General features: G+C 40.1%; 1 long non-coding RNA gene across 1 annotated transcript; it reads right to left on the reverse strand.

The window, feature by feature from the left end:
* Positions 1-956: 956 nt before the first annotated feature.
* On the reverse strand, positions 957-3,576 carry LOC124655172. The gene is made up of 2 exons (XR_006988589.1): positions 2,951-3,576; positions 957-1,112 (listed from the first exon to the last, which is right to left on the reverse strand). It is a non-coding gene; the product is annotated as an uncharacterized LOC124655172 (long non-coding RNA).
* Between the last annotated feature and the right edge of the window lie 12,494 nt (positions 3,577-16,070).

Consider the following 16,070-nt stretch of genomic DNA (forward strand, 5'->3'; position numbering starts at 1 on the left):
TAGACCGTAATCCAATTGCGTCTATGACTAATAATCCATCTTCCGGTTATCGTCCGAACCACTTCCAGTATTAAGTTGCAGGCAACATATTATCGCATTAAGCAATGTGTGTAAAGTAAACAATAGAATTATCCTTGGATAAAACATTGTTGTTTTCTCCCTAGTAGCAACAACACATCTACAATCTTAAAAGTTATTGTCACTCTTCCAGAAAACTAGAGGCATGAACCTACTATCGAGCATAAATACCCCCTCTTTGAGTCACAAGCATTTACTTGGCCAGAGTATCTACTAGCAACAGAGAGCATGCAAGATTACAAATAACATATGACAAGAATATATAATCGATCTCAACATAGTATTCAATATTCATCGGATCCTAACAAACACAACATGTAGCATTACATAAGGATGATCTTGATCATGTAGGACAACTCACAAGATCTAAACATGAGGCACAAATTAGAGAAGATAACCATCTAACTACTGCTATGGACCCATAGTCCAGGGACTCACGCATCACTTCGGAGGCAGGCATGACAATGTAGATTCCTCCGGCGATGATTTCCCCCTCCGGAAGGGTGCTGGGAAGAGCTTCAGAACCCTCCGAGTTAGGGTATGCAATGGCAGCTGTAATATCCCAGGTATTGGGGTTACAAAAATAGAGGAAACAGATGTGTGCATTGCATTCATGCATAAAAAATCCGGGGAATTTTCGCGCTTTTGTTTAAAACTGTCAAAGTGATCGAGGTTTCTCTTGCATCGGTGGAATTGAGTTAGACATCGATGTAAGTGCAACAAATTTCGACATGACCTTTGTGTATTCATGTGTTTTTGGGAGAACAAGTTTGAATTCAAACCAAATATAAATAACATGAACTCAAATAAGATATTGAATTGAATTTGAATTCCACACTATAATATTAAATACAATATGTAAAAGTTAACACATTTGATAATTCAAAATAGATAGATAATTTAAACCTTATTACAATTATCATAATTCAATTATTTACAGCTCCATAAAAAGAAACCAAATTACAAAGAATAGAAAATAGAAATAAAAGAATTCCTAAATCTAATCTTCTCCAATTTCCCAACATCTTCTTTTCCTGCAAAAGTAGACAAAAACAAAAGAGGGTTGTTGATTGGTTAGAATGTATGCATTTCCTGAGGAGATGCAAATTTAATGTTGGAGCTAGTACTTAGGAAACCTGGGAACTAGTCCAGATTTCCTAATTTCACTGGAATCATCAAGTTAAGTAAGTAGGCAACACTTTAGAAGGCAACAGGAGATAATCAGAGAACATTTATTCCCATTCCAGCGAAGGCATCAACGAGGCATCATCATTTCAGGCAGCTAATCATCAAATCTTTAGGCAACAATGACAAGTAATTGATAGGCAGCTAAGCAGACAAAAGGCAACAAGTTATCAAGTGACTAATGTCAAATTAGCACTAGCTCCTTATAAAAAAATTAAGCCACAACCTTTTCCATTTAAATTTGGATTCTATATTGACATGAAATTGTCAATATGAACCAAGTCAAACTATTTAGAAACCATCAGGAGAAGCCCGCGTGGATTATACACTTGGATGTACCAAAATAAAGGCCAACATAGGATAAGTATAAGGCTCAGCCGAAGCTTGCACTAGGAGGAGGAGAAACCCAAATTGTCAACCTGCACAAGAGATAAGGCCACACCCAGCAGCTCACACACATGCATTGCTGTGTGCTGTCGATGCCACAATCAGTAGTTCAGAAGTACAAAAGCAAAATAACAGCAGCCAGCCAAACCATAGTATGCACACACTAGCAAACCATTCCTGTAGCTTCTCTGTACGCCCACACATATCTTTTAGTCATCTCCAGTTCACCAAGAACAACCACTGAGCTCAGCAGCTAGAAAGGGGAGAAGCTCAGAGAGGAAAGCATGCCAGCAGGTTGGATATATCAAAAATCAGAAGGACAAGCTACCAAGGGCATCAACGCTTAGATCCAACCACCCTGCAACTAGATCTAGTCCAGGAGGATTAGAAGGAATTATTTCTCTCAGATGTGCATAGAAGTGCTATGCATGATCATCATCGAGAAATTAGGGAGGCACATGTGAGTATCTGTTCTTATTACAATTTTGTGCCTCAGCCTTTGCATCATTGGCTAGATCAAGCATAGCTCTGTACTTATCAGTTCTAAATAAAGAAAGAAACAGAGTGGTGGCAGCTGTGGGGGGAGCTAGATCACCAGCTTGAGCTGGTGATCCCTGGAACCAGGAGCTCAAACCCTAAACACAAAAAGAGAGGGCAGTAAGGAGCATGAATAAAATCCATCAATACATCTATCCAAGAAGATAATAAAACATCACTTTGTGCACTCCAGCACAACTCTGTTCAGGATAATATATGCACATGCTTTAGTCATCACCACAAGCCAACAGTTAATAACCAATATATTACATGAATCTACTTAGGGTCCAGGACATTCATCCCAGGCCAACCAAGTAGTACCATAGTTACAGCACAGTAATATAAGTATATATCTAAGCTCATAAGCAAGCCACCAAACAAAGCATCAATCTGCAAGCAAATATGGATGCATCTCACATTTCCAAATTCAGTAATAAGATACACAAGGGTATAGCTGAATTACTCCAGTTGACTGAACTGTCCAGGTTCAGTTCCGTCAAATATGGGGTGAGCAAATCATCCAAGTTGAGGCACCAAATTAAGCATATTACAAATATCAGGTAGTTTAGTACTTGACTAGCTCAAGTCCCACAAGGCACAGTAATCACACTCAATTATCAGGAAATGATCAATTGAATCCCAATATTTAACCCCACTATAAACAGACATGTACCACCAGGAGCACATGTATGATGCAGTAGTCATTTTATAACCCCAACTTTGTAACCAGGGCATAGACAGGGAGGAGAGGAATTTAGCTCACAGTGGAATACATGGCGTAGGCGAGCTATTCGACACCGAGGTTGCGTTTGCAGCGCCGTCCATCGATGTCGAGCACCACAGCTCAGAGCAGCACCACCACCACAACAGCACTGCCGCCCACATCACAGTAGTACCACCACTGTACTAGCAGCATCACCACCAGTACATGGACGCCGGGGTTGCGGTCGTAGACGCCGTCCGGCCGGCGTCGTGGATGCAGTAGTCACCACCAACACCACACCGCTCCATCAGTACAACAACACCGCAGCACCACACCACCAATTCACCGTCATCACAGCAGTCTGCCCGCGGCGGTGGCGGAAACACGCCGGCGACCGAGCCTCCCGTGGGCTAGGGTTGCCGTGAAGCACGCGTGCGGGAAAGGGGCGGCGCTGAGGCAGTGGTAGATGGCAGGGAGGTCCGTGGTGAGGCCACGCCGTGGATCAGTGTCGGAGGAGGAGGCCGGCGATGGCCAAATCGGCCGGCAGTAGGTAGGGTTCCGGGGTTGGGAGCGGGTGATTAAGACCTCGAGGATCAAATCGACCGGGAGGAGGCGGTAGAGAGCAGCGAGGCGGAGCAAAGCCCCATCACGCCGGCGCTGGAGAGGGCCGGAGGCGGCGAGGAGAAAACGGCAACGCCGCAGAGCCAGGGAGTGCGAGCGGGGTGAGGATGTCGTGAGCGAGAGAGGTAGAAGAGAAGGGCGTGTGTGCGACCGATGGAAGGGTCGGGTCCGGTCTACTACACCTGACTCGACCAGGTTGGGCCGGACTTAATTGGCCAGGCCATTGGACCAATCCACCAGGCCATTTGGTCTATTTTTTTTTTCCCTTTTCTTTTCCTATTAAATTTTTATCATTTAAAATTAATTAAATAACAACTAATAATTAAAAGTGAGTATCATAAAAGTACCTCTATAATAATAATATAAAACAAATACTTTGAAATCAAAGGAACAACAATTTGAATTTTCCTCTAAATTTTAGAGGACTAATTTAAATCTTAAACTATTAAGACCTAAATACTAAACATATAATTTTCTTATTTCTATTTTTTTACATAAAGAAAATATTAAATATTACTTTGCATTAAGAGGTCATATAAAACAACAAATGTTTGTAAATGGTTATGATAAACCTTATGAAAATCCTAAATTGATCATTACTTCCACTATTATTTAAAACCCTAAATAATACTTATCTTAATTATTGAATCTTTAAAAATAGTAAAATGCCAAATTCAAACTTATGTTTATTTTAAATTGATTAATAACTTCAACATTATCATAAAATTATTAACCTAAGAACTATATGGTAATTAGGAAACCCTAATTCCTTATTGAATAAAATTACAACCCTATCACTTCGTGTGAAACCCTAAAACCCTAAATTCATTAGGAACCCTAGCTCTATTATTATATGTCAACCCTAATTTGCCTCTAAACCTAAACCCTAGGTTATAGTATGTTATCTTATTACCTTCTTTACATTCATGAATCCATAATTAGCAACTAAATGCATGTTCATGTCCTTATAAAATAATAGAGGTCCTATCACTACTAAATTAGTATTTCATGATCTCACCCAAATAAAACCAGATGACCTAGTAGAATCAACCAAGTGTAAACCCTAGTTCTTATTACCAAGGCCATCATCCTAAGTATCCATATTTAGCATCACACCTTTGTGATGAATCCTCATAGCAACCATACCCAATATTGAGCATCATATACCATACTCCACTAAACCCTACTAGTGTTAGATACTTATGAACCATCATACCTAGAAGCCAACTATTCATTACTTAGTGGATCCAAGTAGCAAACCTAGACAACCTCAACCCTAGTTGATATACTTCTTAGTACTTAAGAAGTATGTTCTTCAAAAGTTATTCTTTTTAAGAAAATAAAGAATAGCCATCAACCCCTGCCTAATAGGACCTATACACCCTAGCTAATCTGTCACCGGTAAGATATAACCAACCATGGTAGCAACCATTTATAACCATTGCTTAAGTTGATTATACTTAAGTAAAACCATACAAGCCCTAGTTACCGATGAATTCAACTTTGTTGTGATCCATCCCATCCTTACTCCGGAAATTATTTGGAACCCGTAGAAAACCATAGAACTTCATAACCCGAATTATTATACTTGTTCTTTATTAAAGAACCTGTTCTTCAAAAGTTATTCTTTTAAAATATATAACAAGTAATCATTAACATTGCACTATAGGACTTAAAATTGACAACTGCTCTTTAATTATTATACAACTACTATTCCTTGGTGTATATGATTGTTATTGCGCATTATACCAATTGTCTATGATTCTAAGACAACAAAACACTAATAAGAACTTTGTTTGTGGAATCACTCTAAAAGTGAACACACCCTAAACAAATCATTTCAACTCACTAATCCTAAATCATCGGGGTTAGGTCACGCTTAGAGCGATTGCATCTCATTCTTATGCATTATTGCATCCTTGCCAATCTTTTAAACATCGTCCTTACCGGACGATGATGCTATTTCAGAATTTGGAGTTATTGCGTAACGAAGACCTTGCCTGCATAATCTTGCAGTCAAGAAAGGCAAGTTCATCACTTGCTCATGTCATTTGAGTATTTTTATCAAATTACTTGCAAAGTATTATGGTTATCACTATTGCACAAAAAATCAAAACCACTACTTTCATAACTATGAATATGACTATGTGGTGGGCAATGGAACCATGGATTGTGTTGATATGGTGGAGGTTCCATTGCACGGGCTTATATCCATCTAGGATTAAACAACAAATGTCGCCAGTGATTCTTGTGCCGTAATATCCGTGTTAACCATAAGATCCGGAGTGGGACGGAGTAGTCAAAAGTGTTTCCACCTCTCGTTCATCAACGGATGCGCTTTACCGTAGACACTTGTATCCGTCGGGGCAAGCGGTGGGCTGGGGAAGCCTTAAGTCCCCACGGCATAGTCCGTAGACACTTGTCGCTCGAAGTGCAAGCGGTGGGCTGGGAAGCCTAAAGTCCCCACGGTATTGCGGTCTATGATGGGTTGCGGCTACCGGCGAAGGAGTTTGGTTCGATCCCAAACTGTTGTCGTGGTCGGGGTCCATCCTTAAGTGGTATAAGAGGACCGACGAGGACCCAGGGTCGGGGTATGCAACAAAGGGTGGGTGTTCGAGGTAGCGGAGGAACATGATTGGCTAGACCTTATACCGGGCCTCACACCATAGGAAGTGTGGACGGGTCATTCCCGGTTGGCACCAAGGTTAAGATCTCTTATGGGTAAAGCAACACACCTCTCGCGAGTGTAAAGAACCGTGACCTGTCACTCCCTGTTCCGGGATATGGAGCTGCGAACGCGGCCGGAAAGGAGCTCCATGAAGTTCTAGTAAACCGGTGAAGGCCGACGGACATAGTTCTTCCGAATAAAAGCAACCTCTTGAAGAAATGATTATGAAAACCTGCATTGGTATTAGACTTTCCGGTCTAATGCCGTAGCTAGTGCATTAAACACCTCTTTCCTATAATGAACTTGTTGAGTACGCTCGTACTCATCCCACTCTTAAATCCCTGCTTAGATATGGAGGCATCAAAGGAGGATCTACAGTGCAACTCAAAGGCCGAGGAGTCAACAACTACTTCAAGAGACGGGACCCTGTCAGTGGAGTCAGATATCACATCCAACGAGGAGAAAACATAGTTTAGCCATAGAAGGGAACTAGCTTCTTAACCTAGCTCCTATTTAGCTAGAATCTATTCATAGCCCTATAGCTAGTCAAGTACTCTACAAATAGAGTTCGTGATAAGATTAGACTACGAGTCGTTCTTCGGAGTTTACTTGCGGTTTACCTCATTGTAAAGTAGGAGGCTGTGATGATCTTATGTAACGTAGTCGGTGTTGTAATTCTATAGACATACCTTGGACCCGCATATGTTTTCGTTGTACCACTCGAGCGATATAATACTAGTGGAACGGTGTTTCATTGGTGTTATATCGGACTTGCATACTACACCATGCGGTGGTATGCCGGGTCACCACAGATTGGTATCAGAGCAAATGCTTTGACCTTAGGATTAAAACCCTTTAAAGGAGACCTATAGGATTGGTAGTGTCTATAGGAAGTTGTCTTAGTAAACCAAATCTTTTTATGACTTGAGATGGATATTCACTTGAGAATAATCCTGACACACTTGAGTCAACAATTCCTACCATTTCCTAAGTAATGTTAGCTAGCTAATCTCAAATTATGTAGGATACTCTTAAGACCCTAAAATAATTATGAGTAGACCACAGTTGGTATACAATAACATGGTAGTCCAAAGAGAGGATACAACCATAAGGAAGATATCCTATTGGAAGATGTGTACCAACATATGTGATGATTAAGTAAGAGTTATCCAGACTGGTAATAGGAATTATATCAATTAATGAAATTAATTAAGATATCCTAATAGAAGGTATATGTTAAGACAAGTAATGAGTAAGTAAAATTTATCTAAACATGTGAAACAACTGATAGTAAGTGATACAAACAAGTAATATGAAGTAGTATAGACCATGATGAGTCAATCATGGAAGGTAAGTAAGAGAGGTAGGAATAAAATATGTCTACATACATGGTAGGGATAGTAATCATATAAGATTCACTTGAGAATCATTATGTGATGGAATAGAACGTCATAAATACTTAGGAGGAGTACAACAAGAAGTCAGGTGTTCACCAATAGTGCAAGAATTATGTTCCAAAACCATGGGAAGTGTGCCAAGCACATCATAACCATAGTTTTATGATAATATAAACACTGGGAAGTGTAGGAGCTATATTTCCATAGTTATGTGTTTAGAATAGCAATGTTAGAACCTAGACATATCATGTGAGATAGTCCTCAATAAAATTAAAGTTAAGCCAATACTTCCAAAGAAAATTAGGTTAACCACAAATATCCTAGACCATTTTATTTCAAGTTTATCTCATTGCAAATGTGCAATTAAGGTAAATGTTGAGACAAATAGTAGAATCCCACATATTCGTGCTAAGTATCACGATATAAACCTAAATTATGTGGTGTTATATACTACACATCAGAGCCTGATGTTTAGAGATGTCTTACTCAACTATTATATTCAGGCTTATGATGGTGTGTATTATATGCACAAAGCTGAATCTTCTTGGATTTTATTGGATTTTTATTGATTGACTAGATCCATGCATGAAGTTTGACTTCGATATGCAAATGCATGTTGCAATATCAAGTTCTTACTTGATGCTATAGATCTAGAGGGTAATGGAAAACGTGTGAGGAAGTGACGATTTCTGAAGATTATGAAGACAAGAAGAAGGTTCATCGGATAAAGGAAACAAAGTTGTGGGAAGCAACCACAATACTCGAAGGAAGTACCAACCTAAACTCATGCTTTACCTCAACAGAGGAGTACTTTAGTACATTAGAAGCATGAAGGTGAGAAAGCTGGTGATTATGGTGAAGCTCAAGCAGATCCATAGTCAACATAGAAGAGGGAATGCATGGGAAATCACTTTGAATACTATAATCATAGTGTCAGTTAGTGGTTTTCTTGCAACAATAAACCCTCGAAAAAGGAAGATGACTTAAGAAACCATAGCAGATATAAGAAGACCATAGTTGATATCAGAAGACCATAGCTGTGGTATAGGACCAAGACTGCGAGATAAAGCAGAAGATGTCTCGTCCAGTTGATCAAGACCTATAATAGAGTACATTTTTAAATATCAAATAGCCACAGTTGGGATAATAACCACACTGGTATCAGTGGATATTACAAATAGTCCACGATTTAATTAGTTGTAACAAAAGTTTGTGAACAAATAAAAATCTTGTCAGTCAAATAATTAAGATCTATAAACATTTAGTTAAAGGATTCATGATGGATGTCCACAATTGAGTGGATACACCACAAAGATTCTTCGCGAAACCTTAGAATAAGAACAAACCACAAGCTATACCCAGACCAATATTCTAATCATAAGCTCAATAGTTGGAAGAAAAGAAGTTGAAGACCATAAGAAAACTCTAAGGGGGTAGAGTAAACATTGAGTTGGATGTACAATAACTCAATATTTTGAGCAAGATAGAAGAAGAAGGTCTGCACTGAGAGGAAGTTCGATCTTATTTTCATAAGATTGATGAACAATACTTTCAGAAGGAAGTCAGACCAGAAGCCGAGGTTCATACCTCGAGGAAATAAGAAGTGGACTATGACTGGAGAAAGGGAGTAATATTTACTCAGAAGTACGAAAGCTCAAGTCAGCTAATGTTAATGAAGTTGGACGAAGAAAATACCATAGACCAAATTCAGCTCAAGAAGACCAAAGACCGAAGGAAATTGACCATACCAGAACCACAGACTAATAGAATGATTCCTTTCATGGAACCTAAATAACCCAAAATAGTTATTGGTATCAACTATAAACCATGATTGGATGGACTAAATGAGTCTAATCCATTCCTAGGAAAATAAACCATCACAACCATTTCCATGGTTAGTACCTTATTAAGCACCATTATCGCAATTTTGGTACTAAGGGAAAACAAAGACCTATTTGATCAAATAGGAGAATGTTATCCAATTAGTCCTCAATTAAGACTGTCGAGGACAAGAAGAAGTCTCAATCATTGAATCTTCAATGAGAAAGGAAACAAGCTTATAAAGTTGGAATAGATTAATGAATCAAAGTAAGAACCATGGTTCAGAGACAGATATTATTAGACTCCAGGAAGAAAATCGGAGAACTGGAGTAAGAAACTGATGTTCAGAGACAGACACTAAGGGATTCCAGGAAGAATCTGGACAAGGGATATATCCAAATATATCTAACAAGATCAATACGGAGTTCGAGAAAAGTCGTAGTCTGCACAGGTCAGATCCACACTCCGAAACGTGAGAGAGTTCAAACTTCGAGGACGAAGTTTAGTTTAAGGGGTAGAGACTGTAATATCCCAGGTATTGGGGTTACAAAAATAGAGGAAACAGATGTGTGCATTGCATTCATGCATAAAAAATCCGGGGAATTTTCGCGCTTTTGTTTAAAACTGTCAAAGTGATCGAGGTTTCTCTTGCATCGGTGGAATTGAGTTAGACATCGATGTAAGTGCAACAAATTTCGACATGACCTTTGTGTATTCATGTGTTTTTGGGAGAACAAGTTTGAATTCAAACCAAATATAAATAACATGAACTCAAATAAGATATTGAATTGAATTTGAATTCCACACTATAATATTAAATACAATATGTAAAAGTTAACACATTTGATAATTCAAAATAGATAGATAATTTAAACCTTATTACAATTATCATAATTCAATTATTTACAGACTCCATAAAAAGAAACCAAATTACAAAGAATAGAAAATAGAAATAAAAGAATTCCTAAATCTAATCTTCTCCAATTTCCCAACATCTTCTTTTCCTGCAAAAGTAGACAAAAACAAAAGAGGGTTGTTGATTGGTTAGAATGTATGCATTTCCTGAGGAGATGCAAATTTAATGTTGGAGCTAGTACTTAGGAAACCCGGGAACTAGTCCAGATTTCCTAATTTCACTGGAATCATCAAGTTAAGTAAGTAGGCAACACTTTAGAAGGCAACAGGAGATAATCGAGAGAACATTTATTCCCATTCCAGCGAAGGCATCAACGAGGCATCATCATTTCAGGCAGCTAATCATCAAATCTTTAGGCAACAATGACAAGTAATTGATAGGCAGCTAAGCAGACAAAAGGCAACAAGTTATCAAGTGACTAATGTCAAATTAGCACTAGCTCCTTATAAAAAAATTAAGCCACAACCTTTTCCATTTAAATTTGGATTCTATATTGACATGAAATTGTCAATATGAACCAAGTCAAACTATTTAGAAACCATCAGGAGAAGCCCGCGTGGATTATACACTTGGATGTACCAAAATAAAGGCCAACATAGGATAAGTATAAGGCTCAGCCGAAGCTTGCACTAGGAGGAGGAGAAACCCAAATTGTCAACTCTGCACAAGAGATAAGGCCACACCCAGCAGCTCACACACATGCATTGCTGTGTGTCTGTCGATGCCACAATCAGTAGTTCGAAGTACAAAAGCAAAATAACAAGCAGCCAGCCAAACCATAGTATGCACACACTAGCAAACCATTCCTGTAGCTTCTCTGTACGCCCACACATATCTTTTAGTCATCTCCAGTTCACCAAGAACAACCACCGAGCTCAGCAGCTAGAAAGGGGAGAAGCTCGGAGAGGAAAGCATGCCGAGCAGGTTGGATATATCAAAAATCGGAAGGACAAGCTACCAAGGGCATCAACGCTTAGATCCAACCACCCTGCAACTAGATCTAGTCCAGGAGGATTAGAAGGAATTATTTCTCTCGGATGTGCATAGAAGTGCTATGCATGATCATCATCGAGAAATTAGGGAGGCACATGTGAGTATCTCGTTCTTATTACAATTTTGTGCCTCAGCCTTTGCATCATTGGCTAGATCAAGCATAGCTCTGTACTTATCAGTTCTAAATAAAGAAAGAAACAGAGTGGTGGCAGCTGTGGGGGGAGCTAGATCACCAGCTTGAGCTGGTGATCCCTGGAACCAGGAGCTCAAACCCTAAACACAAAAAGAGAGGGCAGTAAGGAGCATGAATAAAATCCATCAATACATCTATCCAAGAAGATAATAAAACATCACTTTGTGCACTCCAGCACAACTCTGTTCGAGATAATATATGCACATGCTTTAGTCATCACCACAAGCCAACGAGTTAATAACCAATATATTACATGAATCTACTTAGGGTCCAGGACATTCATCCCAGGCCAACCAAGTAGTACCATAGTTACAGCACAGTAATATAAGTATATATCTAAGCTCATAAGCAAGCCACCAAACAAAGCATCAATCCGCAAGCAAATATGGATGCATCTCACATTTCCAAATTCAGTAATAAGATACACAAGGGTATAGCTGAATTACTCCGGTTGACTCGAACCTGTCCGAGTTCGAGTTCCGTCAAATATGGGGTGAGCAAATCATCCAAGTTGAGGCACCAAATTAAGCATATTACAAATATCAGGTAGTTTAGTACTTGACTAGCTCAAGTCCCACAAGGCACGAGTAATCACACTCAATTATCAGGAAATGATCAATTGAATCCCAATATTTAACCCCACTATAAACGGACATGTACCACCAGGAGCACATGTATGATGCAGTAGTCATTTTATAACCCCAACTTTGTAACCAGGGCATAGACAGGGAGGAGAGGAATTTAGCTCACGAGTGGAATACATGGCGTAGGCGAGCTATTCGACACCGAGGTTGCGTTTGCAGCGCCGTCCATCGATGTCGAGCACCACAGCTCGAGAGCAGCACCACCACCACAACAGCACCGCCGCCCACATCACGAGTAGTACCACCACTCGTACTAGCAGCATCACCACCGGTACATGGACGCCGGGGTTGCGGTCGTAGACGCCGTCCGGCCGGCGTCGTGGATGCGGTAGTCACCACCAACACCACACCGCTCCATCGAGTACAACAACACCGCAGCACCACACCACCAATTCACCGTCATCACAGCGAGTCTCGCCCGCGGCGGTGGCGGAAACTACGCCGGCGACCGAGCCTCCCGTGGGCTAGGGTTGCCGTGAAGCACGCGTGCGGGAAAGGGGCGGCGCTGAGGCGGTGGTAGATGGCAGGGAGGTCCGTGGTGAGGCCACGCCGTGGATCGGTGTCGGAGGAGGAGGCCGGCGATGGCCAAATCGGCCGGCGGTAGGTAGGGTTCCGGGGTTGGGAGCGGGTGATTAAGACCTCGAGGATCAAATCGACCGGGAGGAGGCGGTAGAGAGCAGCGAGGCGGAGCAAAGCCCCATCACGCCGGCGCTGGAGAGGGCCGGAGGCGGCGAGGAGAAAACGGCAACGCCGCGAGCCGAGGAGTGCGAGCGGGGTGAGGATGTCGTGAGCGAGAGAGGTAGAAGAGAAGGGCGTGTGTGCGACCGATGGAAGGGTCGGGTCCGGTCTACTACACCCGACTCGACCAGGTTGGGCCGGACTTAATTGGCCGGGCCATTGGACCAATCCACCGAGGCCATTTGGTCTATTTTTTTTCCCTTTTCTTTTCCTATTAAATTTTTATCATTTAAAATTAATTAAATAACAACTAATAATTAAAAGTGAGTATCATAAAAGTACCTCTATAATAATAATATAAAACAAATACTTTGAAATCAAAGGAACAACAATTTGAATTTTCCTCTAAATTTTAGAGGACTAATTTAAATCTTAAACTATTAAGACCTAAATACTAAACATATAATTTTCTTATTTCTATTTTTTTACATAAAGAAAATATTAAATATTACTTTGCATTAAGAGGTCATATAAAACAACAAATGTTTGTAAATGGTTATGATAAACCTTATGAAAATCCTAAATTGATCATTACTTCCACTATTATTTAAAACCCTAAATAATACTTATCTTAATTATTGAATCTTTAAAAATAGTAAAATGCCAAATTCAAACTTATGTTTATTTTAAATTGATTAATAACTTCAACATTATCATAAAATTATTAACCTAAGAACTATATGGTAATTAGGAAACCCTAATTCCTTATTGAATAAAATTACAACCCTATCACTTCGTGTGAAACCCTAAAACCCTAAATTCATTAGGAACCCTAGCTCTATTATTATATGTCAACCCTAATTTGCCTCTAAACCTAAACCCTAGGTTATAGTATGTTATCTTATTACCTTCTTTACATTCATGAATCCATAATTAGCAACTAAATGCATGTTCATGTCCTTATAAAATAATAGAGGTCCTATCACTACTAAATTAGTATTTCATGATCTCACCCAAATAAAACCAGATGACCTAGTAGAATCAACCAAGTGTAAACCCTAGTTCTTATTACCAAGGCCATCATCCTAAGTATCCATATTTAGCATCACACCTTTGTGATGAATCCTCATAGCAACCATACCCAATATTGAGCATCATATACCATACTCCACTAAACCCTACTAGTGTTAGATACTTATGAACCATCATACCTAGAAGCCAACTATTCATTACTTAGTGGATCCAGTAGCAAACCTAGACAACCTCAACCCTAGTTGATATACTTCTTAGTACTTAAGAAGTATGTTCTTCAAAAGTTATTCTTTTTAAGAAAATAAAGAATAGCCATCAACCCTGCCTAATAGGACCTATACACCCTAGCTAACTGTCACCAGTAAGATATAACCAACCATGGTAGCAACCATTTATAACCATTGCTTAAGTTGATTATACTTAAGTAAAACCATACAAGCCCTAGTTACCGATGAATTCAACTTTGTTGTGATCCATCCCATCCTTACTCCAGAAATTATTTGGAACCCAGAGAAAACCATAGAACTTCATAACCCGAATTATTATACTTGTTCTTTATTAAAGAACCTGTTCTTCAAAAGTTATTCTTTTAAAATATATAACAAGTAATCATTAACATTGCACTATAGGACTTAAAATTGACAAGCTGCTCTTTAATTATTATACAACTACTATTCCTTGGTGTATATGATTGTTATTGCGCATTATACCAATTGTCTATGATTCTAAGACAACAAAACACTAATAAGAACTTTGTTTGTGGAATCACTCTAAAAGTGAACACACCCTAAACAAATCATTTCAACTCACTAATCCTAAATCATCGGGGTTAGGTCACGCTTAGAGCGATTGCATCTCATTCTTATGCATTATTGCATCCTTGCCAATCTTTTAAACATCGTCCTTACCGGACGATGATGCTATTTCAGAATTTGGAGTTATTGCGTAACGAAGACCTTGCTGCATAATCTTGCAGTCAAGAAAGGCAAGTTCATCACTTGCTCATGTCATTTGAGTATTTTTATCAAATTACTTGCAAAGTATTATGGTTATCACTATTGCACAAAAAATCAAAACCACTACTTTCATAACTATGAATATGACTATGTGGTGGGCAATGGAACCATGGATTGTGTTGATATGGTGGAGGTTCCATTGCACGGGCTTATATCCATCTAGGATTAAACAACAAATGTCGCCGAGTGATTCTTGTGCCGTAATATCCGTGTTAACCATAAGATCCGGAGTGGGACGGAGTAGTCAAAAGTGTTTCCACCTCTCGTTCATCAACGGATGCGCTTTACCGTAGACACTTGTATCCGTCGGGGCAAGCGGTGGGCTGGGGAAGCCTTAAGTCCCCACGGCATAGTCCGTAGACACTTGTCGCTCGAAGTGCAAGCGGTGGGGCTGGGGAAGCCTAAAGTCCCCACGGTATTGCGGTCTATGATGGGTTGCGGCCTACCGGCGAAGGAGTTTGGTTCGATCCCAAAGCTGTTGTCGTGGTCGGGGTCCATCCTTAAGTGGTATAAGAGGACCGACGAGGACCCGGGGTCGGGGTATGCAACAAAGGGTGGGTGTTCGAGGTAGCGGAGGAACATGATTGGCTAGACCTTATACTCGGGCCTCACACCATAGGAAGTGTGGACGGGTCATTCCCGGTTGGCACCAAGGTTAAGATCTCTTATGGGTAAAGCAACACACCTCTGCGAGTGTAAAGAACCGTGACCTGTCACTCCTCGTTCCGGGATATGGAAGCTGCGAACGCGGCCGGAAAGGAGCTCCATGAAGTTCTAGTAAACCGGTGAAGGCTGACGGACATAGTTCTTCGAATAAAAGCAACCTCTTGAAGAAATGATTATGAAAACCTGCATTGGTATTAGACTTTCTGGTCTAATGCCGTAGCTAGTGCATTAAACACCTCTTTCCTATAATGAACTTGTTGAGTACGCTCGTACTCATCCCACTCTTAAATCCCCTGCTTAGATATGGAGGCATCAAAGGAGGATCTACAGTGCAACTCAAAGGCCGAGGAGTCAACAACTACTTCAAGAGACGGGACCTCGTCGGTGGAGTCAGATATCACATCCAACGAGGAGAAAACATAGTTTAGCCATAGAAGGGAACTAGCTTCTTAACCTAGCTCCTATTTAGCTAGAATCTATTCATAGCCCTATAGCTAGTCAAGTACTCTACAAATAGAGTTCGTGATAAGATTAG

This window comes from Lolium rigidum, chromosome 5, assembly GCF_022539505.1.
Source record: "Lolium rigidum isolate FL_2022 chromosome 5, APGP_CSIRO_Lrig_0.1, whole genome shotgun sequence".
NCBI lineage: Eukaryota > Viridiplantae > Streptophyta > Magnoliopsida > Poales > Poaceae > Lolium > Lolium rigidum.